General features: G+C 42.1%; 1 long non-coding RNA gene across 1 annotated transcript in view; it reads right to left on the bottom strand.

Moving 5' to 3' along the window:
* Positions 1 to 5,709: 5,709 nt before the first annotated feature.
* Positions 5,710 to 22,728, bottom strand: part of LOC140635091 (uncharacterized) — a 42,410-nt gene continuing 25,391 nt past the window's right edge. The window contains exons 2-3 of the long non-coding RNA XR_012032443.1: positions 7,513 to 7,627; positions 5,710 to 5,863 (exon numbers count right to left, since the gene is read on the bottom strand). This is a non-coding gene — a long non-coding RNA (uncharacterized lncRNA). The remainder of the gene's footprint in view (positions 5,864 to 7,512; positions 7,628 to 22,728) is intronic.

Below are 22,728 nucleotides of genomic sequence, written 5' to 3'. Positions count from 1 at the left end.
TAACTGTGATTGTATTTACATTTTTCCTACTCTAGCTCAAGTTCGTTTCTCTTAAACTCAGGTAGTACTTGTCATCAAGCCAAAGTTAAATTTTGTGGTATCACTGATTCTGAACTAACTCTGTTAATGATCCACTAAATGCACAGGACTGTAAGTCCATGTCAGAAGAACCCGTAAATTAAGTTTTGAGACGAGAAAAAGGTTGGTTAGGTCCCTGTACTTCAGCTTCCTTTGGTACACAAGTCAGTTCTTAACCTTTTTAGACTTTATGACTCCCTTTAGCAAAATGTTGGCAATGCCTGGTCAACCACAAAGTAGTGTCATAATAGCTTGCCAAAAGGTATTTTTTGAAGACCCAACTAAATACCCAGTTTAACATATTAATTATTTTGTATTATTTCACTCATTACATTTCAGCTTTAAAATGTAAGGGAATGTATATACAAGGTAACTTTTGTAGGCATTCTATAAAGACTTCAAAACCAAGGTCTATAATTAAGTATATAATTAGCTTTTACCACATCCATATGATAGAAAAATTGGCCTCCTCCAGTAGACTTTATTGGAACATTGATTAAAGTTAAGACCAAAATGGCTATTGTTGGCTACAGAGTAGTACCTGATACTGTATCGAGTGTTTCTGGTTCTCAAAATAATGATACCTTTAAAGACTTTTCTTCCTTTTTTTCTTTTCTTTTCTTTTCTCTTCTCTTATTTTCTTTTCTTTTTTTTTTTTTTTTTTTTTTTTTTTTTACTTCCCAGAAGAGCTGTTGTAGGCTTCTTACTTTCTCTGGAGTTTAACATATGCACAATTTCAGACCAAACCCATTTCTTTTAAAAACCCACATATCAAAACTGTGCACTGCATTTTAATGCCGTCTGTGCCCCAGTATGTAATTTGTTTGGGGTTTCTCTGTTGCTTTTTTTGTTGTTGTTGCCTTACTTTGAATAAGTAAATTAACCAATGAATGCCTGAGGACACGCAGCACATGTTCAGGGTTTGTGACACAGGAGGGCATAAAAGCAAGGATGGTAATATCTGCTAATAGAACTTCCCATCCCACGAGGGGGTTTTCATTTCTTTTGTTTGCGCAATTTAAATAGGCAAAGCTACCCCTTTAAATGACATGAACCTTTTGTCCCTGTGAGATTTCGGTTATCAGGCCACAGTCTGTCAGTTTGAAATCATTTCCTTCCCAATTAGCTTGCAGTTGGGTGGTGCGTCGTGCTGCTTTGCGGATCCTCTACCTTCGTGTGACCTTCAGCATCATCTGCAGAGCTCTCTGGTTAGCACCAAAACCCACAATCAGTGCGGAGAGGCACCTGGTGTGTTTGCTCAGCATTCTGTGCTGGAAACCCTATAGCTTGAGAGGGTTGGGGGCCCATGTTTGAGCTGTAGTTGAAGGTTTCTTCTGTGACCAGGATACTTGCTCTTCCTGGGATCGCAGGGAATAAAAACCCAGGAAAATCTCCCACGCAGCCAAGGCATTAGCAGCAGTGCCAGGGAAAACACCTTTATCGCAGACTCTATCTCTTCAACCCCATATCTGGTTTTCACTGCGATTTGGGCTGTCCGTTTCCCCTGAAGCCAACCCTCTCTAACTATTCCCATCTCCCTTCCTTCTGCACCAGAATGACTGCCTGCAGGCAGGAGGCAGCCACGGAAACATTCTTTCTCACACTCTTCTCTCTTTGCCATACCACCCAATTATAGAATGCTACTGGACATCGAATAGTAATGACGTAAGTGGGAGAAAATTAATGAATCCAGTGCAAACACCTAGGCGGCCCATAAAGATCCCAAAGCACATATGAAATAAATACCAAGTCACCCAGCACTTCCATCGTTTGAGATAAAATCCTTCTATACCAGAGTGAAGTGCAGCATCTGATAACAGTCAAAGGTGTCATTAAGGAAACCTTTAAGTCAATATGTAAAAGAGATACCTGTCACCGGGAATATGTCGGGGTGTCATTAAAGTGCTAGAGGGGATGAAAGAAATACTGTAGGACCACTTAAAATTGTTTAAGTAGAATGTTTACATTAAAGCATTACAAAGTTTCTTCTAAACAGAATAGAAAGTGATTTGGAAATTTCAGAAAAGCATGAAGCCTTAAATATAATTTGTTTCAGCCTCGTTCTACCAGCAAGGAAACCATGGCCCAAAAAGTCAAAGCACCCAATCCAGATGAATGAAATGACCCAGCAGCATTAGCCACACAGCTAAGCTCAAAGGCCAGCTCTCCTAACTCCGAGCTTGTTTAGGGTTTTTTTTTCATACTATTCTGTGAGAACCAGAAGAGGCTTGAGAAGTAACAAAGACAGAAAAGAGAGGTCTAAGTCTTCAAAATTGTTTATTCTGCATTTTATTTGGAGTCTGCCTCTCTTGACATCTGAATCATCAACCTTCCGCTGGGTGAAAACTCTGAAAAGGAAGAGAAATTGCAATCCGGCCTAAGAGGTTTGTCGGACAAAGAAGGAGAGCTAAGAAATGTCACCGGGGTTAAAGCGAAGCATCCAGGCTACACAAAGAAGCCCTAAGTGAGCTTATTGTGCGAGGAGCATTAGCCTGAAAATCAGAACTGCCCCAAGCACTTCCATCTGTCAATCAGAAACCATGAGGGCGGGGACTTCCAGAGCTAGAGCTAGGAGTTTCCCAGTAAACTCAGGAGTTATCAACTGTACTTTGTGCTAGAGACATCTACCCCTCCATCACGGCTATCATCACTGCTGTCAGCACCAGCTGTCCACCTAGACACGCACCAGAACGGCTACATTTTAAATGACAGACACCACCAAACACCAGCAAGGATGCGGGCACCCAGAACCACCACGCATTATCGGTGGTGCTATAAAATGGGCTGACAGCTTCTTATCAAACTAAACATACACCTACCCTCTGACTCAGTAAGCTTCTCCCAGACATTTACCCAAGAGCAATCAAACATATATCCACAAAAAGACGTGTACGAGAATATTCCTAACAGCTTTATTCGTGAAATCCTAAAGCTGAGAGAAGCCCATCAGTGGGAAAAATGGATAAACCAACGATAGCACGTTCGTACACTCAAATAAAAGGAACAAACTCCTGATACCCACAACAGTATGGATGGATGAGTGTCAAGAACCTTATGCCGAGTGGATGAAGCCTCACCCAAGAGTGCAGCGGTGGAAAACTCGGAGCCGTTGTCAGCGAGGGAGAAGGAGGCAGGAATGGACTGGAAGGGGTGTCAAGGACCTTTCTGAGGAGATGGGGGTATTTTTTGTCTTGAGGGGGGCTGGGATATTTACCAAAGCTCAGTGGATGTGCATGTAAGTCTTACATCAAAAGAAAACTATAAACAAACACTGAATTTAAGTTAAACATGTGCCTTATGAATTATTTAGGGGGAAGCGCACTGATATCTGCAATTTACCTTGAAATGCATCAAGAAAAGACAGTCCTAACGATAGAGCTATGGCTAGATGGATGATTAGATGGGTGGATAGATAGAGAGATGCATGATTGAATAACTACAGTAAACTATTAACTGCAGAATGTAATATGCAATGTTCACTATAAAATTCTTTCATCTTTGTTGTATGTATGAAAAGTTTTATAATAAAATGGGAGGGAAGACTCCCTTGCAACTTAGGGCTGGGCTCAATCTGCATTAACAAGACTCTATCTCTGTCTCTGTCTCTGTCTGTCACTCACACCCTCCTCTCTCTCTCTCTCTCTCTCCTGTTCTCTAGGAGTGTCCTTTCCAAAATGTAAAGTTCATTAATCGGAGTGTGAACACATGAGGAAAAAGTTTCCTTAAGAGTCCATACAGCATTCCCAGGAAGAAATGGGGTGGGCCCATGGCAAGTTGGTGCTCTTTGACCAGCTTTGCCTTGGGTCCTGGATCTAATACTTAAAAGAAGTCTTCTATACCCTCTGAGCCGTACTCTTCCCATCTGTAACATAGCCCATCATGACCTACCTCTGCAACGCCATAAAAGTAAGAGAGGTGACTCTGGTCACAGTCAATTCCTAACCCCTACAAAGTGTCAACAGACAGACCTCTCATTGGGTGGGGCCCTCAGCAAGCAGTGCTCAATTTAGTTGGATAACAGTTTAACCTCAACATACTGGATAGTTCTTCATTTAGGGAAAACTATGTTTGAGAAACGCTCTGCCTGGAAACACCCTGCTTTAACATCCTGACGTCCTTCAGAGTGTGTCAAATATCATTATCTGGAGACAGTGTGGGACTCAGACGAGAAGGAATGCCCATGTCCTTTGTACGCAGCACAGCACTATATAAATCAAAGCAGACAAAACAATACCATTGAGTTGGGGCGGTCAGGGCACTAGTGGTCCTTGTTCATTTTTGTAATTTTTCTGACTTTAAACACATGGACAGGCATGTGCACATCATTGCCTTGACACTCCTGGAAGGACGTCCTGAAGGGTGGGCTAAATGAAACACTTATTTATTTGCTTTCTTATTTTCTTCTGAGGACCCCCTCCCCAGCCTGCCATCCCCTTACCACCACCAGCACCCCCCACCCCCACAACTGGAACTACTTCATCAGCATTTCCTTGGCGGGCACAGAGCCCTGACATGCTAAACAATAAGTGCTCTGTTTCTCACAATTGTGCTGATGCCAAAAAAAAAAAAAAAAAAAAAAAGCCCTTTGTACCACTCCAAGATTAAAACCTTCCCCTCGTTTTATGCGAATGCCTGTGTTTAGACATTATGAATTCTTAGAAAAAAACTCTACCAGGATCGCCCATATTGTATATAGTTGTCATACATATCAGATGTTTTGAGAAGCATGTTCAGAAAACATCCCTGGAGACTCTGCTCCCTTCCTCCTTTCTGCAAAACCAGAGTACCCCCAAACAGGAAAGCATGGGGTATTGGCAATCCTAGAGAAAGCCACCAGAATGCTCTGATTAACCCTCCTTGCCTGCTGAGAACGCTCCCTTGGCAGTATCATAAATAGTGCACACTGCTTTGGGACCACTGCCTCTGACTGAAAGATTTTGTTTATGGGTTCAAAGGACGGCTCATAATAAGGAAGTCTAAGAACTGGGAGCCAAGGTAACTTGGCAGTAGCCATCCAAATAGGATAACTTGTGAGCAGAATAAAAAACCTCATGTTATGTGAGGGTATAACTGACGCTCCCTGGAGGAGACCCTATATGTTATTTTACCCATACAAGGGTGGGCCAAACTGAGCCTCCTCACTGGGGAACTGAGGCAGGCATCATCATGTCCATTCTCCTTGGTACCGCCACACCCAGAACTCTTCCAGGCATATACAAATTCCTCGATAAATGTCAGCTGGACTAAATGAGTGCAGGAGAGAGGCAGGAAGGCGTAGTTCTTATATGTACAGGTTCTGGACCCTCCCAGGTTCAAATCTTGCTCTGCTACCTACTAGCTAGGCAAACTAGCTATTAAACTTGTTTAACCTCTGTGCTCCTGTTTTCTAGTCTGTAAAATGGGAATAAAACTAGACCACCAGTCTCAGGGGATGGTGAAGATTGAATAAATTAACACATGTAAAAGCACGTAGAATAGTGCTTAAGTTATGGTAGGTACTATATTGATGCTAGCTACTGTTTTTATTTTAGCAGAACAGGTCAAGAAGAGTACAATTTCCAAGAGAATTCACTAGGCTTTCTTTTTTTTTAATTTTTTAAAATTTATTTATTTATGATAGTCACACACACACAGAGAGAGGGGCAGAGACACAGGCAGAGGGAGAAGCAGGCTCCATGCACCGGGAGCCTGACGTGGGATTCGATCCCGGGTCTCCAGGATCGCGCCCTGGGCCAAAGGCAGGTGCCAAACTGCTGCGCCACCCAGGGATCCCTCACTAGGCTTTCTTGAGAGAAAAATAAAAAGGAAACTGTCAGTCTAATAATTGGGCATCTGTCCACTAACCCTAAAAAAATGAGAGATGTTAGAGGAAAGACCAGAAAGTACCCCTGTTGTCCTGGTATAATTATTCATAGCACTTCCACTCATTCTTCAAATTGTCACGGTTTGGACCACAAACCGTTGGATCACCCAACACATGATCCACCTTCAGACCCTGGCTCCAAGTGAGTGGAGAATACAACTGATGTACCACCAAAAGGTGACCTTAGAGGACTTGCCAGCTCTGATTCAGAGGCACTCTTCTAAGTTTTTCAGTGGAGTTCACTGTAAAATGCAAAGAGCAAGACCCTTGGAGCAACAGAGTTGTGATTCACTGGAGTGAGGGGGGATACCCTCCAAGAACACTGGAGCTAGCACAGCGGTACTTAGAAGACAAGCCCACCAGGAGGGGTAGTGTCAGGAGAAATGGCCGTTCAGGGAGAGCAGAGCACACACACACACCCTACACACACGGGCAGCGGTGTTTGAGGAAGCTTGGGGTCCACCATGGCTGTGATGATGGGTAATGGCAGTAGCCAATCTGCCATGTATGCTGCAGTAGGTTACCAAGTGTCCTCAATCCCATCCTCCAGAAAGGTGGGTAGGCCACTACAGTTGAGACTGGGAGGCCCTGGAACCATCCTGGGGCCAGTGCCTGCATCTAGCACACAGTAGGTATGGAACAAATTCTTTTTCTGAAATCCAACTCTGATCACTCTACCCTTGGCCCTTAAGCAAACCTTAGTCATCTGTTCACAAAATACCTGCTGCCTCCTGGAGGGAAGCTGCAGATATGTAAGCCAGGGAGCAAGACATCGGTCCACAACACCCCCTGCCTTACTTATTCTTTCTGTGCCTGGGGTGCTGACCTATTGCCCCAGCTTTGAGCTCATGAATCTATAGGCTAGATAATTATGATGATGATGATGATGATGATGATGATGCTCGAGGTATAACTGGTATATGACATTATATTAGTCTCAGGTATATAACCTAATGATTCAATATTTGTACACATCACAGAATGAATCACCACAATAAGTCTAGTTGACATCCGTCACCATATACAGAATTTTCTCTCTTTCATTTTCTTGTGATGAGGATTTTTAAGATCTACTCTGGATCTTGCTGCCAACCTCTGACCCCTCCCACAAGGATTATTGTGTAATCCTTGGATAGCAAACCTTGGGTTTGTGTAGGCTGCAAACAGGCTGACCCTTTGCCTCCCAGCTTCTCCCTTGCTCCATGAAACTCCCTACTCAAGGCTGGTTCTCAGAAGCAGTAAGAGTGGCAGCCACAAAGCAGACACTCAGGAACTCTTGATGAATGAAGGAATGTGCTTGGGGAATAATGCTTGCACCTACTCCTGTGCAGAGGGTACTGCACCAGCATTCACACGCATCACCTCCCTGCACATTCTCACTCATTCCTTGCCAGGAAAGGTTAAAGGCACCAAACTGGGGAATTCGGGGCAAATCATCCAGCCGTGTTGACTCAGTTCCTCACTCTCTGTCCTCTGGTGAAGAGGATCTACCTGAGAGAAGAGGTCTGCTTTTTGTGCAGAGGAAGGGGAAGTCTACCAAATCCCAGGTCATAGGATTTCCAGCCACTCACCTACAGAAGAGAGCCATGTTCTCCAACATCAGCGACACCTGCCTCACAACACCTCTTCCTCAGCTGTCAGCAGTGGAGGGGAATTCTCCAGCTCTTGAGTATAGTGATCAGGATTCTATAGATGACATAGAGAGAGAGTTCTTTTTCTTCATAACTTCATGGCAAAATGAACTAAAATTATTCATTTTCAAGGCATGAATTCATCCACCCAAGATTATGCTAATTGTGAAGCACCTGGATGGCTCAGTCAGTTAGGCATCTGCTTTTGGCTCTGGCCATGATCCCAGGGTCCTAGGATCATACCCCACATCAGGCTCCCTGCTCAGTGGGGAATATGCTCCTCCCTCTGCCTCAACCCCTCCCCCCTTCTTGGGCTCTTTCTCTCTCACACTCCCTCTCTCAAATAAATAAATAAAATCTTTTTAAAAAATTATGCTCATTGTGAAAACAACAGAGGGGCCCAGACCAAAATTCAAGTTCCTACATTTTCATTTAACCTATGGACTAAGCACACATCCTCTTGTTTATATTGTACAAGGGAGTATGGAGTGTTTCATGCAGACAGCTGTAGGAAGAAGGAAGGCTTGAGGTAGGTGGGGCCACTTTGTTTAAGCCGGTGGTTTCGAGAGGAAGGCCTATCTTTCTAGGGTTAACATGTCCCTAAAATGTATTTGCCTTCTTTATGGATCACTGTTTCTGCAATGGTTCCAAAACACAGAAGCTCTTCCCTGGAGAAACAGTTCACAAACTCTTTGGTTTCTCAACAATCAACTCAAACTCTTTACATTCTCAACTATCGGAGAACCCCAAAGATCTTTCGTTTCTGTGAGTTATCTCTATCTGTATTGACCACAGTAGAAATCAAAACAGAAAACTATTGAATATTCATGTAGTGGTTTATTTTATTTTATTTTAATATTTTATTTATTTATTCATGAGTGACAGAGCGAGAGACAGAGAGAGAGATCGGCAGAGACACAGGCAGAGGGAGAAGCAGGCTCCATGCAGGGAGCCCAACCCGGGACTTGATCCGGGGTATCCGGGATCAGGCCCTGGGCTGAAGGTGGCGCTAAACTGCTGAGCCACCCGGGCTGCCCTGTGGTGGTTTATTTTAAAAGAACAATAAATCGGGATCCCTGGGTGGCGCAGTGGTTTAGCGTCTGTCTTTGGCCCAGGGCATGATCCTGGAGACTCAGGATCGAATCCTACATTGGGCTCCTGGTGCATGGAGCCTGCTCCTGTCTCTGCCTCTCTCTCTCTCTCTTTCTGTGTGACTATCATAAATAAATAAAAATTAAAAAAAAAGAAAAATAAATCCATGACATGTTAATATAAATGAGACTTAGATAACACAAATAGCATTTTTTTATTTTTTAAAATAACCTATTATTTACAAAACAAAAATTAGTGAGAAAAGTAATGCTGTTTTATGTTTTTGTATATCTCTTTAATGTCTGTCTTAATAAAAGAACTAGATTCTCTGCCTCTGCATTCAATTTTTTGCAATATGTTGTTTTAATTGATGTATTTGAAGAACACCTAGCCTCACACAGAAAGATAGTTGGAAAAAGAGGGCCTCATAGATTCCCAAGAGCATCTTCAGGAAGCCCAGAGGTCCCCAGACCCCACTTGAGAACGAGGACACTAGCAGACCCTTGCAGTCATCAGGGAGAGTGACTGAGGAGGGGTTCTCTCCCGCCACCTCTCCTCTTGGACATAATGTGACCTTCATCCCCTCCTGTCCTTCCCTCTTCCTTCTCAATGTACGTCATGAGAAAAGGTCACATTGAAGAGTGTCTTCCACTTGGCAGGCCTCCCCGCCCCCCACCGCCCCTCCCTCTGCCAGACTGTCAAGCGGAGCATAGGTAAAATGAAACTAGCAATTGGCTTGGCATAGCCCCTGCTATGAACATCCTCTGGGAACACAGAGAAATAGCAGACAGCCTACTGCATATTCGACCATCCAAACCCTGCTTATGTCATTTTCCATCAAAAATGTCATTTCTTCCCCTCATCTGCTCTTCCTTTCCTAGTATCACAAAAAACGATCTCTCTGATACCCCTGTGAGACACTAGGAGTTTTGCAACATTAAGAACCCCTGCGGTCACCTGGCTGGCTCAGTAGGTAGAGCATGTGACTCTTGATCTGAGGGTTGTAAAGTTCAAGCCCCACATTGGGCATACAATTTACTTAATTAAAAATAAAAAACATAAAGAACCCCTAGGTGAGACTCATATAAAGACATAAAGATCCCCCAGAAAGAGATACAGAAACCATCCCGAGAGATGTTAACCAGAGGCAGAAGTCAATGATTCAAGAGGAGAGGTAAAGGAACCAGGGCCTGTGTGTGTGAGTCTTTCATGTAGTCCACGATCATTTCAAAGGCATTATTTTAAAGATAATAATTTTAATTTTTTTAAACATTCTATTTATTTGAGAAAGACAGTGAGAATGAGAGCACAAGCTGGGTGTGGGGGAGAGGCAGATAGAGAGGGAGAAACAGACCCCAGTGAGCAGGAAGCCCAATGTGGGGCTCAATCCCAGGACCCTGGGATCTGACCTGAGCCAAAGGCAGATGCTCAACCAACTGAGCCACCCAGGCACCCCAAAAATAATAATTTTATAAAAGGAAATATTTAGGGCCCGGAACAAAAACAAAAATTCCACTTCACAATGATAATATCCACATCAGGGACCATTCCATTTGATCAATAAGCAATCTGTATTTACTTTCCAGGTGACCCCTGCTAAAAGTTAGCCAGCAGACAGCAAAGTCATGTGTGTGCTTCACCAGCATCTCCTCACACTGGGACTGGTGTCCATTTCTGTTGGAGGTAATTACTGATTTCCAGAATCAATAAAGACCCAAGAATCTTCGGTTTCCCTTCTTATTGAATAGTTAGCTAAATGAGTAAGTGATACTTGTTCAAATATCTCAAATAAGGCAATCCGCCCCACCTCAAATTCTCTATATAGTCTGATCCTCGAGCTATCAGAGGCGCATCGGCCTCACTCACAGCAGTGGCTTGTTAACGTCTGCATGCACCTCAGCAACTCACAACAGCACTCTCAAGTGTGTGTGCTCACAGAGACCTGCATCCACATGTTCCTTCTCTCACCAGAGAAGAGGAAGGAGCTGTCCTCGTCCTGTACCCATCTAGCCCAGTCCTGCTAGTGCCTCTCCTTTGTTTCCTTCTCTTTAGGGCACTGAAGCTTTACTCTTAATTGCTTAGGGACACTGTGCCCCATCTCTGCCCTGGAAAGGAGCTTTTAAGCCCTAGTACATCATGAAGAAGCCAGACATAGAGGTGTGGAGCTAATTTGTAGTCATCTTTCACCTTTCACCACTGCTCAAGCAAACTCCTTCTATCGGGATTCCCCACTCTGACTTAAGAGAATACTATCAACCCCAAAGGGGATCTCTCTCTCTCTCTAGCTGTAAGTCATCAGAGTTAGAGCCCTCTTCTTCCTGGTTGGTGAGTGAGAGCCAAATCCTATGCGAACTTAGATGCTGGCATAAACGTACAAGCATTCCTTTTTTGATCTACATCCTACCCAGAAGCAGGAGCCCCAGAGTCCCTGTGCCCCTGGGGGTACTCCACCCCTCACCCTCCTGCTCCCCAAAAGGAGGGGAAAACAGCCCCTCCTACAGCCCCCCCTCCAACCCTGCATGCACCTCATTAGAAGCACATTCAAAGCACACACTCACTGACAAAGACTTTTTGAAGGATTTTTCCCATTCCCCGAAGAATGTCTTCCAAAAGGGAGATCCAGAGCACTGCCTTGGTTGGGCTACTGCTTTCCCAGGAGTTTGCAGGAAATCAATCAACAGATATTTAATCAGCACCTACTAGGTATCTATCACTTGGAGAGGCTCTGAGTGAGAAGTGAGGGAGACTAAAGCATAATCTTTGCCCCCAAGGAGAATGTGACCTATTTAGAAAGAAAAAGCTAACACAAAACAATTAAATGCTACACTGTGTGGGTCTAAATAATGGAGGCAGTGGTGGGAAACTCTACCCTAGGAGAGATAGAATTTGTCTTAGAACTTGGAAGAAGTGTAGGATTTAAACAAGGAGAGGAAGGAGGTCACTAAAAGCAAGAGGAGATTGTATAATTAGGAGTACTAAGGGACCCGGCACCAATGAGAAGGAAGATATCATCCCTGGAAGTCTTGGGACAGGGAGATTCGAGACCAGAGCATGGAAAGTCAGAGACTTCGGTACATTTGAACATATGCTTGATGTTTCCTGTACTTCATAATTTTAAATTTCCCCTTAGACTCCTTCCTTGAAAAACAGGGCTTATTATCGCCAGGTCGTAGTGGCTGAGATGTCTGGAATTATGGGATGTACACATGACCTGAAATTCAGTTTTTAATTTGAACTTTGCCCCTCAAAAAAAAAAAAAAGTTTCTTTAAGCACTATTAAAACAGCCAAATAACATACAGTAAATTGAGACATTCATTTTAGTGATTCTTTAGGGTAATAGTTTTCACCGCGGCTCCTCTGAGCTCTGGAATGCCACAGGGAGGCTCAGAGAGGCTTTGGAGATGAGACAGAGATAAGTCACTGAGGGCCTGGGTGGCTCTGAGAGTGACTAGGCTTTTATCCACTTGTTATTGGGTTTCATTTAGGATTTTAAAACAAACATATAAATAAATTTCTAATGCAAAGAAATCTTCGGTGACCAGTCATTTGTGTGTCATCGAAAGCACTTTAATGTATTAGGGTTGAATCTTCCTTTTGAGGACACACACATACACACCACTGTAATTATATTATTGATGGATTCATTCTCTTGTTTTTCAAGAATTTGTTGAGGGCCTGCTAGGTACCTAGCACCTATTACTAACCAACATCAACCAATAGGGGAAACCAGAGCAGTGGACTTTGGCCTTGAATGCCAGGATAAGAAAGTGGATGTCAGGAGGCTGATTAATGACTTCGATGCCATCACTGAGCACTTACTATGTGCCAAAACTGTGTGCCACATACATCATCTAATTTTTAATGTTTGCCACAATCTTATGAGATATTATTAAACCAAGACTGAGGATGAATAGAATTGCCCATAGTCAGACAGCTCTAAAGCAGTGGAAACGAACCTCAAAGGTCACGCTGTTAGTCACAGGGATTAACTGACATGGTTTTATTATAACAAAGGCACGCTACCGGAAACATTCATTTGTTCTTTTAATTCTCACTCTACTCATGTGGATATTTTCTGAATGTTTTCCCTAAAAAGTCTCTCAGACTTACGGGTTAAATTACCATCCTCCGGGGCCCTACGCAGAGAAGGACCCTCCCACCACATTTCTACTTGCCTTGTCAGCTGATCTGACCCTCCTGCTCAAAGTCCACAAGTCAGCCAAGCCCGAGACTACAAGTTAAAACAAGACGGGGACAAGACTTGAAGACCACTTTTAGAGAAAACAGGAACTACGAGACTCAAACACTGTCTATTTTTCAAAACATGCGACTATTAACTTCATCGCATAGCTTGTGACACACACCCAGTAACATTGTTAGTCCAGAACCCAAGCTCCAAAATCACATTATTTGCTAACAGGATTTGGGTACTTGCTGTTGTCGCACTGCAATAAAAAAAAGGAAGAAGAAGAAGAAAGAAGCACCTCTAAATTGCTCCTGGAAGAGGGGGTTTCTTACAAAATTGCCCAGCCATGCTATAAGTTATCATTACTCTAACAATCACTAGGAACCAAATCAGGCATACTTTGCAGAAGTCAGCAAAATTAACTGGGCCTTAAGCAACTTCTTATTTGTTGGTTTCAGCAAGGCATTACCAACAGAGGCAGGAGGAGGGATGTGAGACCATAGGATCCCACCAACATGCTCCCTTGCTAGTTATTTTAGTACACTATCAATTCCGCCGGAGAGCTCTAAAAAACATTTGACTTTCTCCTATGAATCAGGTTATTTTGCATCAAAAGAAAACAACAACAACAACAAAAAGTCTATTAGTAGCATAAAACAATATCCGCACAAAGATAAAGGGAATCCGGATTTGGGCGCGGGGGTGAAAGAAAATAGCTCTTATAAGTGTCCTGCTCAGTGCAGTCGACTTCACCGTAGCTGATAAACTGTGAAATTTCCATAATAATAGAGAATACATAAAACAAACAGAAATTTTATTTGATAGGAAAATTGCATCCTGTTACTGGATATAAAATTCTACAGCATGTTCAATGGTATTTTCAAAGCACTGAAAATGTAGACATATGTTTTCATTTTTAAATGCAGTTGTAATGTAAATAATAAATCCACTACAATTTGGCTGGTCCGGAGACTGCTGGCATCATTAACTCGGAGACCTAGAGATACAAATGCTCTACTTATCTTGCTAGGCCCTCAGCTAGAAGTCCCCTATAACTCTGTGGCTGTTGATACGTGCCCTCTGCTTCATCTACATTTCTGTCTCGCTCAAGGGTCTTCTGGGGTTCCCTATTGCTATTCGTATCACATTTTAACCTCTCATTGCTCCTTTATGCCCTTCTTTCTCTCTTGCCTGTATCCTTTTTTATTTCTTCCTACTATTCTGCTCAGTTGTTCAACAACAAATCAAGCCCATCTCCCCTCAGTTTCTCAATACTGTCCACTGGTGAATTGATGGAAAAATGTCTACACTTCCCCCTTCCCCGTATCCATGCCCCTGGACATGTGACTTTGCACCCCCCTCATCAAGCCTGGTTGTTCACCCAGCCCAACAGCATGCTATGGAAATAGCAGAAGACTAGACCAATGCTAACCCTCGGGAGGCCTCACATGTTTCCACTTTCTCTTGAAACTCGGCCCCATCGCTGTGGGAATCAGCTCATGCTAGCCTCGTAGAGGATGAGACACGATGTGGAAGAGACCCAAGATGCTCCAACCCACAACTGCCAGCTCCCTCAACATGTGCTTAGTCAACCAAGAGATTGCAACAGACACATGCAGAAGACCAGCCCAAAACTGAACCTAGCCTAGATTTCAGATCCCCAGAATCAGGTGCTAAATGGATGCTTTAAGCCACTAAGTTTTAGGACAGTTTGTTACACAGCTACAGCCAACTGATACATCCATATTGCATTGTTTTCTTCCTACTTCTCTGCATCCCTGACACCTGACAGAACACTTATTCCTTCCAGGAATTCTAGCACACCTTGGAAAATGACATTCACCAACCAAACAAATCATGTCCACCACTAACTCTCATGTACAAACCTGTGAGTAGAGGGTAATCACCAAGTTAAAGGGACCTGGATGCTATTTCTGATTTCTACCACCACCAACCTCTCATGGGCTTTTTTCAATTTCCTTTTCTGCCTCAGTCTCCTTTTACATGGGAGCAAATATTTTTATTTACCCACTGTGGAGAAATCACTAAAACAAACAAACAAACAATACCTATTTCAGAATTCTTCATAGAGTACATGACATTCATTAAGATTCTGGATTTTAAAGCTGAAAAAATGCTTGCTCTCTTTCAAATTCACCCAGCAATGGAAAGTACCTCTGTGAGGCAAATAGAATCGAATCCATTGATTCCCATGTAATTTATTAATTTCAGCCCTGACAAATACCTGCAGAATCTGAATCATAGCTATTGTGAGACAGGGGCTTTCAGGCTGTGTTTATACCATTATAAACAGCATTCATCCAAACTATAATATGCATAGCACCTTGATTTTCGTTCCTCCCCTAAGATACCCCAAAATGTTATCTTCAAACATACGATTTAATTGGTCTTGTGACTCTAAATTAAATTTGTATATCACATCCACACCTTTATTATTGACAAATCCCATTGGCCTAGAACAGTACTGGACGCATAGAAAGAACTGAACCATTTTGGCTCACATTGAATTTAACTTCAACATTTATGTAACTTATATAATTATTTATATAATATATGTTGAAAGAATATATCCACATGGTATGGACTTTGCATACTAACTGTGCCTATTTTCAGTTTTCATATCGTCAAAGAGAGATTAAGAAAATAATTTAATTTCTGGGTGCCTGGGTGGCTCAGTTGGTTAAGTGTCTACCTTATATCAGGTCATGACCTCAGGGTCCTAGGATCAAGTCCCACATCGGACTCCCTGCTCAACGAGGAGTCTGTTCCTCCCTCTCCCTCTACCCTTCCCTCCTGCTTGTACTCTCTCTTTCTCATTCTCTCTCTCTCTCAAATAAAATCTTTTGAAAAAAGAAAATAATTTAATTTCTTGTAAAACACATTCTTAGAACTGCCATCAAGAAGTAATGGTTAGGATTAGGCTTGAGACTAATAAAAATTTAAAATAACAATGACTTAAACAAGAGGTTTATTGCTGTTTCAAGTAAAATTCGGGCATAGGCAAGGCAAGACTGTAAAATAGCTTGCTCCCTGAAGTTCATAGGGACCCAGGCTCCTTTTAGCTCATAGGTCTGCCATTTCTAAGGTAGAGCCCTGGCCTCATGATACAAGGTATTAATTATAGGTCCAGCTATCACATGCAGATTTTAGGCAGCAGAATGAAGGAAAGGACAAATAAAAAAAGGTAAAGAACACATGCCAGCTATCTTTTTAAAGAAAACTACCTGGAGGAGCTGCTTAAATCCCATTGGTCCGAGTTTCACTACAGGTCCACACTGAATCACAAAGGTGTCTGATAATGTCTTTTTTTTTTTTTTAATTGGTCATGTCCGGAAACCATAAAACTCCTAAAAGAAAACATCAGCAGTAAGCTCTTTGACATTGGTCTTAGCAATATTTTTTTGGATCTGTCTCCTTAGGCAAGGGCAACAAAAGAAAATATAAACAAATAGGACTACATCAAACTAAAAAGATTTTGCACAGTAAAGGAAACAATCAACAACACAAAAAGGCAACCTACTGGATGGGAGAAGTTATTTGGAAATGATATAAATGATAAGGGGTTAACATGCAAAATACACAAAGAAATCACCCAATTCAATATCCAAACAAACAAACAAGAACCCACCAAATAATCCAATTTACAAATGGGCAGAGGACCTGAATAGACATTTCTCCAAAGAAGACAACCAAATGGCCAACAGACACATAAAAAGATGTTCAACATCACTAATCATCAAGGAAATGCAAATCAGAACCACAAAGGGATATCACTTCACACCACTCTGAATGGCAAGTGTCAAAAAGGCAAGAAACAACAAGCGTTTAGTGAGGATGTGGAGAAAAAGGACCCCTTGTGCATGGTTGGCAGTAATGCAAAAAGGTGCAGCCACTATGGAAAACAGCACGGAGTTTCTTCAAAAAATTAAAACAAACAAACAAACAAAAAAAAAACTACCACAGAATCCAGCAATTCCACTTCTCAGTATTTATCCAAACAAAACAAAAACACTAATTCAGAAAGATACATAAGTCCCTCTATTCACTGCAGTACTATTTGCAACAGCCAAGATATGGAAGCCACCTTTGCGTCCATCAATAGATGAATGGATAAAGAAGATGTGGTGTATATATACAATGGAATATTATTCCGCCGTAAAGGAGAATAAAATATTACCATTGGCAATAATATGGATAGACCTAGAGAGTATTATATTAAGTGAGAGAAGTCAGACAGAGAAAGACAAATATTGCATGATTTCACTTATATGTGAAGTTTACAAACAAAACACACAAAACAAGAGTAATAGACCCATAGATAGAGAACAGTCTGGCAAACGCCAGAGGGGAAGGTGAGGGTATGTGCAAAACAGGTGAAGAGGATTATAGGTACAAACTTTCAGTTATAAAATAAATAAGTCATGGAGGTGTAATGTACAGCATAGGGACTGTAGTTAATAATATCATAACAACTTTGTATGGTGGTAGATTATAGCTAGACTTATCATGGTGATCACTTGGTAACATAAATAGATGTTGAGGCACTACTATGTCATGTACCTGAAACCAACTGTGTATGCCGACTATCCTTCAATTAAAAAAAAATTGGCCATGTGTTCAGCTATAATCCAGAGTTTAAGAAGAAAGAACACATATCAGAGTAGGTAAGTAGCAACCTCTGCAGAATGTGCCCTATGTTGGGAAGATGGTCTTTATATTTTCTCAGAGTATAAAACTGCCCATAGCTTGCCAGTTTTCCTTTCTGTCCTTGTTTTGCATAATGGCCACCTAATAGACAAGCTCTATCTACAAAACTCCATGGTGTAAAGATCCTTCCTCAATTAGGACTCTCTTATGTTGAAAATGAAAACACACTCCACCAAAATTGATTTAACCCATAAGGGAGTTTATGGGTTCACTTAAGTAAGAAATCCAGAATGAGACTCTCACTCTCCAGATTGGGCTCCACTGGTACCACCAAGACCCATTTCTTTCCATCTCTCAGCTGATCTCTGCATTCCTCTACTAATTGGCTTAATTCTTGGTCCTCTTGTGGTGGCAAGATGGCAACAGATGCACCAGCCATATGCTTCCAGGCTCAAGTCCCTTGGGAAAGAACAAGTCTCATTGTGCATGGCTCCCATTGGGTCACAAAGATGTTGAGTGAACCAATTACTGTAAGAAGGCAGTACACCGATGTGCTTAGGCCAATCAGCACCCACCTGTCATGTTAGGAATGGACTTGATGCCTATTGAATCTTGCAGCATCTACCATATTCCAAACGCTTCTTGCATATTATTTATTTTTCTTCCAAACCCATCACATTTCCAATTTATTATTCTCATACCACAGACAAGGAAACGGAGCTCGGAGACATTCAAGTTTTTACCAAAGACTCCATGAGAATGAACAATGAAACTGATTTGAAACCAGACTTATCTGATTCCAAAGTCTGCTTTTTCCGCTCTGATATGCTGCTATCAAAAAGCTATTTCTTAAAAATACCAATGGGATGGAAAGCAATTTACTTTTACATTTCATAAATCATTTCAAATAGAATTGTAGTTATGTGTGATGATTTTTCTTCAGTGTACTGTCTCACTACAGATCAGGATTTACCACAGACTCTGAGTATGTTCCAAAGATACCCTCCATTGGCCAAAAAGTGCAAGGCAGGGATTGGAAGGCCTTTTTGGTTGGAAGCCTGTTCTAGTTTGGGCTAGGCTCCAGGGCACCATGAGTAGAAGATGCTGCAAAACACATGATGTAAAGGGTAGATAGAGCTACATGGTTTGCTTCCATATCAGACTCTGCAAAAGTAGTTCTCCCACGTTAGTTCCTTTTAACCCAATCATGTGCAAGCTGTTTACACTGCAGATTCCTGAGCCCTAGTCCTGGGTGATTCTGTTTCAGGTGGCATATAAATGACGTTTGGAGAATCACTGTCCAAGATCTCAAAGCCCAATTTAGGATGCAGAAAGAATCAGAAGTGGTGGAAAGGGAAATTGATTCTCCTCCCAAGCACACCTTAGATTGGAATCATGTGTTGGAGAGGCTCATTCTGTACAAAATCTTCTGACTTACAGTGTTTATAGAAGAATTTTAAGAAAGAAATACATAAATACAGATACACACATATATATTCTTGGAAAAGACTGAATTCAATCTTTTCAACTGAATTCAATTTACAAATTTGCAAATTAGTTTATCACTATGGGAAAAGTCAAAGACTAAATGAAGCCTACTCTGGATGACAAAATAAGAAACTCTTATAAACAAATCATTGTAATCGATTGGTCCACTTGGAATTCTTGATATTGATCCTACCTGGATGTTCTCATAGTAGGACACACCTGATATCCAATTTGTCTAAATACTTGGAAAGTTGAATTGTCCAGTTATCAGGCCCCATCATTACTTCCCGAACACTTTTGGGTAGGCTTTCAGGAGTCACTCACCGTGATGTGCAAAGACAAAAAAATTGTTTCCAAGTGCGTTTTCCAGAGGGTCTGTGTTTAACTTCTTTTTCTAACAGATATCAGGCAATAAGAATGTCTGGGTCTGAAATTGCCATACAGTTTGAAATTCTTTGCCTACTGAAATCCTAGCCAAAAGGCTTTCTTCAGCTCTGTATTAAACTGTCCATTTTGGTTGACCGCCTTGATCAACTTAACTGATTATTTACCAGATCACCGTTGCACTTTGTGCAGACACCATATCAGAGCTCACGTGAACAATTCCTTGGACCTTAGCTCCTTCCTTCTTTCTCCTAAACTCTGAGACTCTCTCCCACCTTACCTTTAGCAGTGCTCCTACCCATGACATCAGGTTCACAGTGCTTTGCACCTTCGTTATTTAATTTGTCTTAAAAAAAAGAAAAAAAAAAGGAGAAATGTCAGATTTTTATTTCTTATTTGGGGGAGAGATGATTGGGGGGCAAGGGGGCGAGGTGACTGAACAAAACCAGTTGAACAGTTAATGCTTTAACCTTGCGTATAATTTATACAATAAACAAAGTCACATGTTCCCCTAATAATTTAGATGTAAGCAAATGTTGATTTATTCAGGAAGGCTACTGCCAGAAGCAAAGCCCGCAGCACTAAAATTTGAATTAAACTAGGACAGAAGCAGGCTAGTCTATAATAACATTTGTATAATTTTATTTTTGCCCTTGGCTCAGTTCATTTCCTCATACAGTAGATGCATGAAATTGGTTCTTCAGCCACCTTTAGCTGATGTTCATTGATATCCGGGCAGGCAGGGAAGCAAGAGAATGCACCTTTCTGAGCTTTGTGCTTTCAATCAGAAGGCCTCAAATTCCTAGGTCATTTCTGACAATGATTATCTTTCTTCAATTTGTGTTTTTGGCAAATATCTCAGAAGAGCTTCATTTAACCTCCAGATACGGTTTTCCCCTCTTACTGTGAGGGGCTCTTAAAAAACGGAGACTGTTAAGTAGATGCAAATGTTGTGCTGTTTTTATTCCCTTATTCAAGCCCCAGGGCACGAATCTGAGTTTTCTTACTCTGCTTTGAGCAGTGAAATAAAGGCCCTAGGAAATTCTCTACCTGATGCTGAAAAATAAACATTAACTTGAAACAGTGAGGGAGGACCAATCCCCCTCTTCTCTATTAACCTTTGACTTAAATAAAAATTAGGGACTAACTCCATCTCACAACTCACCACTTCTGTTAGGGACTGAAGCTCCTTTGGAGGGAACAGGTTTTAAGCCAGTGAATAATTTTTGAGAGCTCCTGAGAAGTAGGGGAAGACTTCCATCCCAGCAGAGCGAAACTCAGGTTTTTCTGGCTTTCTCTGCAACCCCGCACCCACGACATGTACAGTACACAAAAGAAAGCATTCTCAAAACCCCCAGTCACTTTAGATGTCTCACAATTTTTATTCACAGTTTCATTTCAGGCAAAGCAACAGCTCTTTGGGGGGTCAAAAGTTCTGAAATAAAGAATTTCTTCCCTTAGGTCAGGAAATCAAATATGCTAAAAAAAAAAAAATCTCCCTGGCCTTTTGTTTCGAGGGAGTTAAAGGAAAAAAAAAAATCCTGAAAATTAGAAATGAAAGAATTGGTATTTGCACTTCATGTGAAATATGCATTTATCTCTCACTCCTTCCAGCTGAGAAGGTAAATAGCAGCCCTAGTGTTTGGGAGGCAAATATTGTTCCGTCCTATTCTTGGTAACAAAATCTGCTCCCAGGCCGTCTCCATCCCTGTCTGATTGTGCCCCCGGGCTGTTGCAGGCAGCCAAAGGAGCCTTTCAGAAAATCCAGGCCATGTTTTGACTTCATTACAAATTCCAAATAGAACAAGTTTTCGCCTGGCTTAGGCTTGGTTATGAAAGTTTCCCACAGCTCTCGAAAATATACAGAATAATAAATGGCTGGGCAGAGAAATAGAAGGCAAGAGTAATTCCATCAAAGGTTTCTAGTCACATCATAAACCACAATTGCAGAGCCCGAGGAGCTTATGTCACTAGGACCCAGAGATAAAATGTTTCGCCCTGGGCCCCGAGGTCACGCGTTGGGGCAGGAGCTTTGAGGTTCGGCCCTTTGTTCGCCGGCTGGGCCGGGGGGAGCAGGGCGCTCCGTCCCCATCCCCAAGGACCCCCCTTCTCCCCCGCCCCGGGACCCCTGGCCTTCCCTGGGGACACCCCACGAGGCTCAGCCAGCATTGTGAAACCTTCTCACCCCAAGGGGTGCCTGTGAAGCCTTACATGTGTTCGGGCATTTCCAGCACAAAAGCAAAAATTGATGAGTTTCAGTGGAATAAGCTCTGAGGCACAAGGGAAAGACCCCGAAGGCGGTGGGTGTGAGGAGGATACTTTTTATTGTCTTGCTGCACATTTCTTCCTTCGTTTTTTCCGCTCTTTCCCTTTTGCTAGTCTCTTTATTAAGTCAAGATGTTATAGGAAAGCACCAGTTAAATATTAGATGCAAACTTCTTCAAGGAGCCCCTTCCTCCGGGGTTCACAGAGGAGATTCCCCGGTGGCCGGATCCCTCCTCCCCACCCGTCTTCTCCGCCCCTCCTCCCTCTGTCCCGGTTCTCCTTTCTCTCTCCCTACCCTTTTTTTTTTTGGGGGGGGGGGGAGAGGGGAACATAATGCAATGCTTTAATGACAAATTTGAGAAGCCCACACCTTATGAGAACTCTAGATACTGACCCAGCCAGCTTCCACAGCTTGCCCTTCCTCCCCACACATTTCTTTATTTTATTTTATTTTACTTTATTTATTTATTTATTTATTTTTACATTTCTTTATTTTAGAAAACAAGTTGGGCATACTTAAAATAACGCCAACAATGAGAGACCTGCACAAACTTTTCCCCCAAAAAACTCTATGAACATATATGTCCCACCCAAGAAGCAGAGATCATGGGCTCCTTCTTTTTTCAAAGCCAGTAACTGTAGCCTGACAAATCCTAATCCATCACACTGACATCAGATTGGTGGGCTGTGGCTCTGACATCAAAGCCATTGATTGTGGCTTTTTCATACGTGGATGGCAATGCAGTCATTGCCATTATCCATACATTACACTCTAGCCTCTCGAAGTGGTGACAGACAAATGCTGTGGTTAGTCATTAAAGACTGGACACAAAATTGTCCCAAGAGCCATTTCTGAAAAGCCTTTGAACATGACCAAAATGTTAATAATGAGCTTTGGCTAAGACGAACACTATTGTCTCTCTATCTTTGCTTCCCACGTTGAGTTACACTTGTGACGTCATCCTCCAGATGCCTTCCTTTGGTAGACATAGTCAACAGAAGCAATAGATAGAAGCTGGAAGAAAATACTAATCCCCACCATTGGGCATTTTCTATTGACACACCAGCTGGT

The sequence above is a fragment of the Canis lupus genome, chromosome 6 (genome assembly GCF_048164855.1).
Source record: "Canis lupus baileyi chromosome 6, mCanLup2.hap1, whole genome shotgun sequence".
Lineage (NCBI taxonomy): Eukaryota > Metazoa > Chordata > Mammalia > Carnivora > Canidae > Canis > Canis lupus.
The sequence above is the reverse complement of the archived record's forward strand: the minus strand, read 5'-3'. Positions and strand labels throughout refer to the sequence as shown.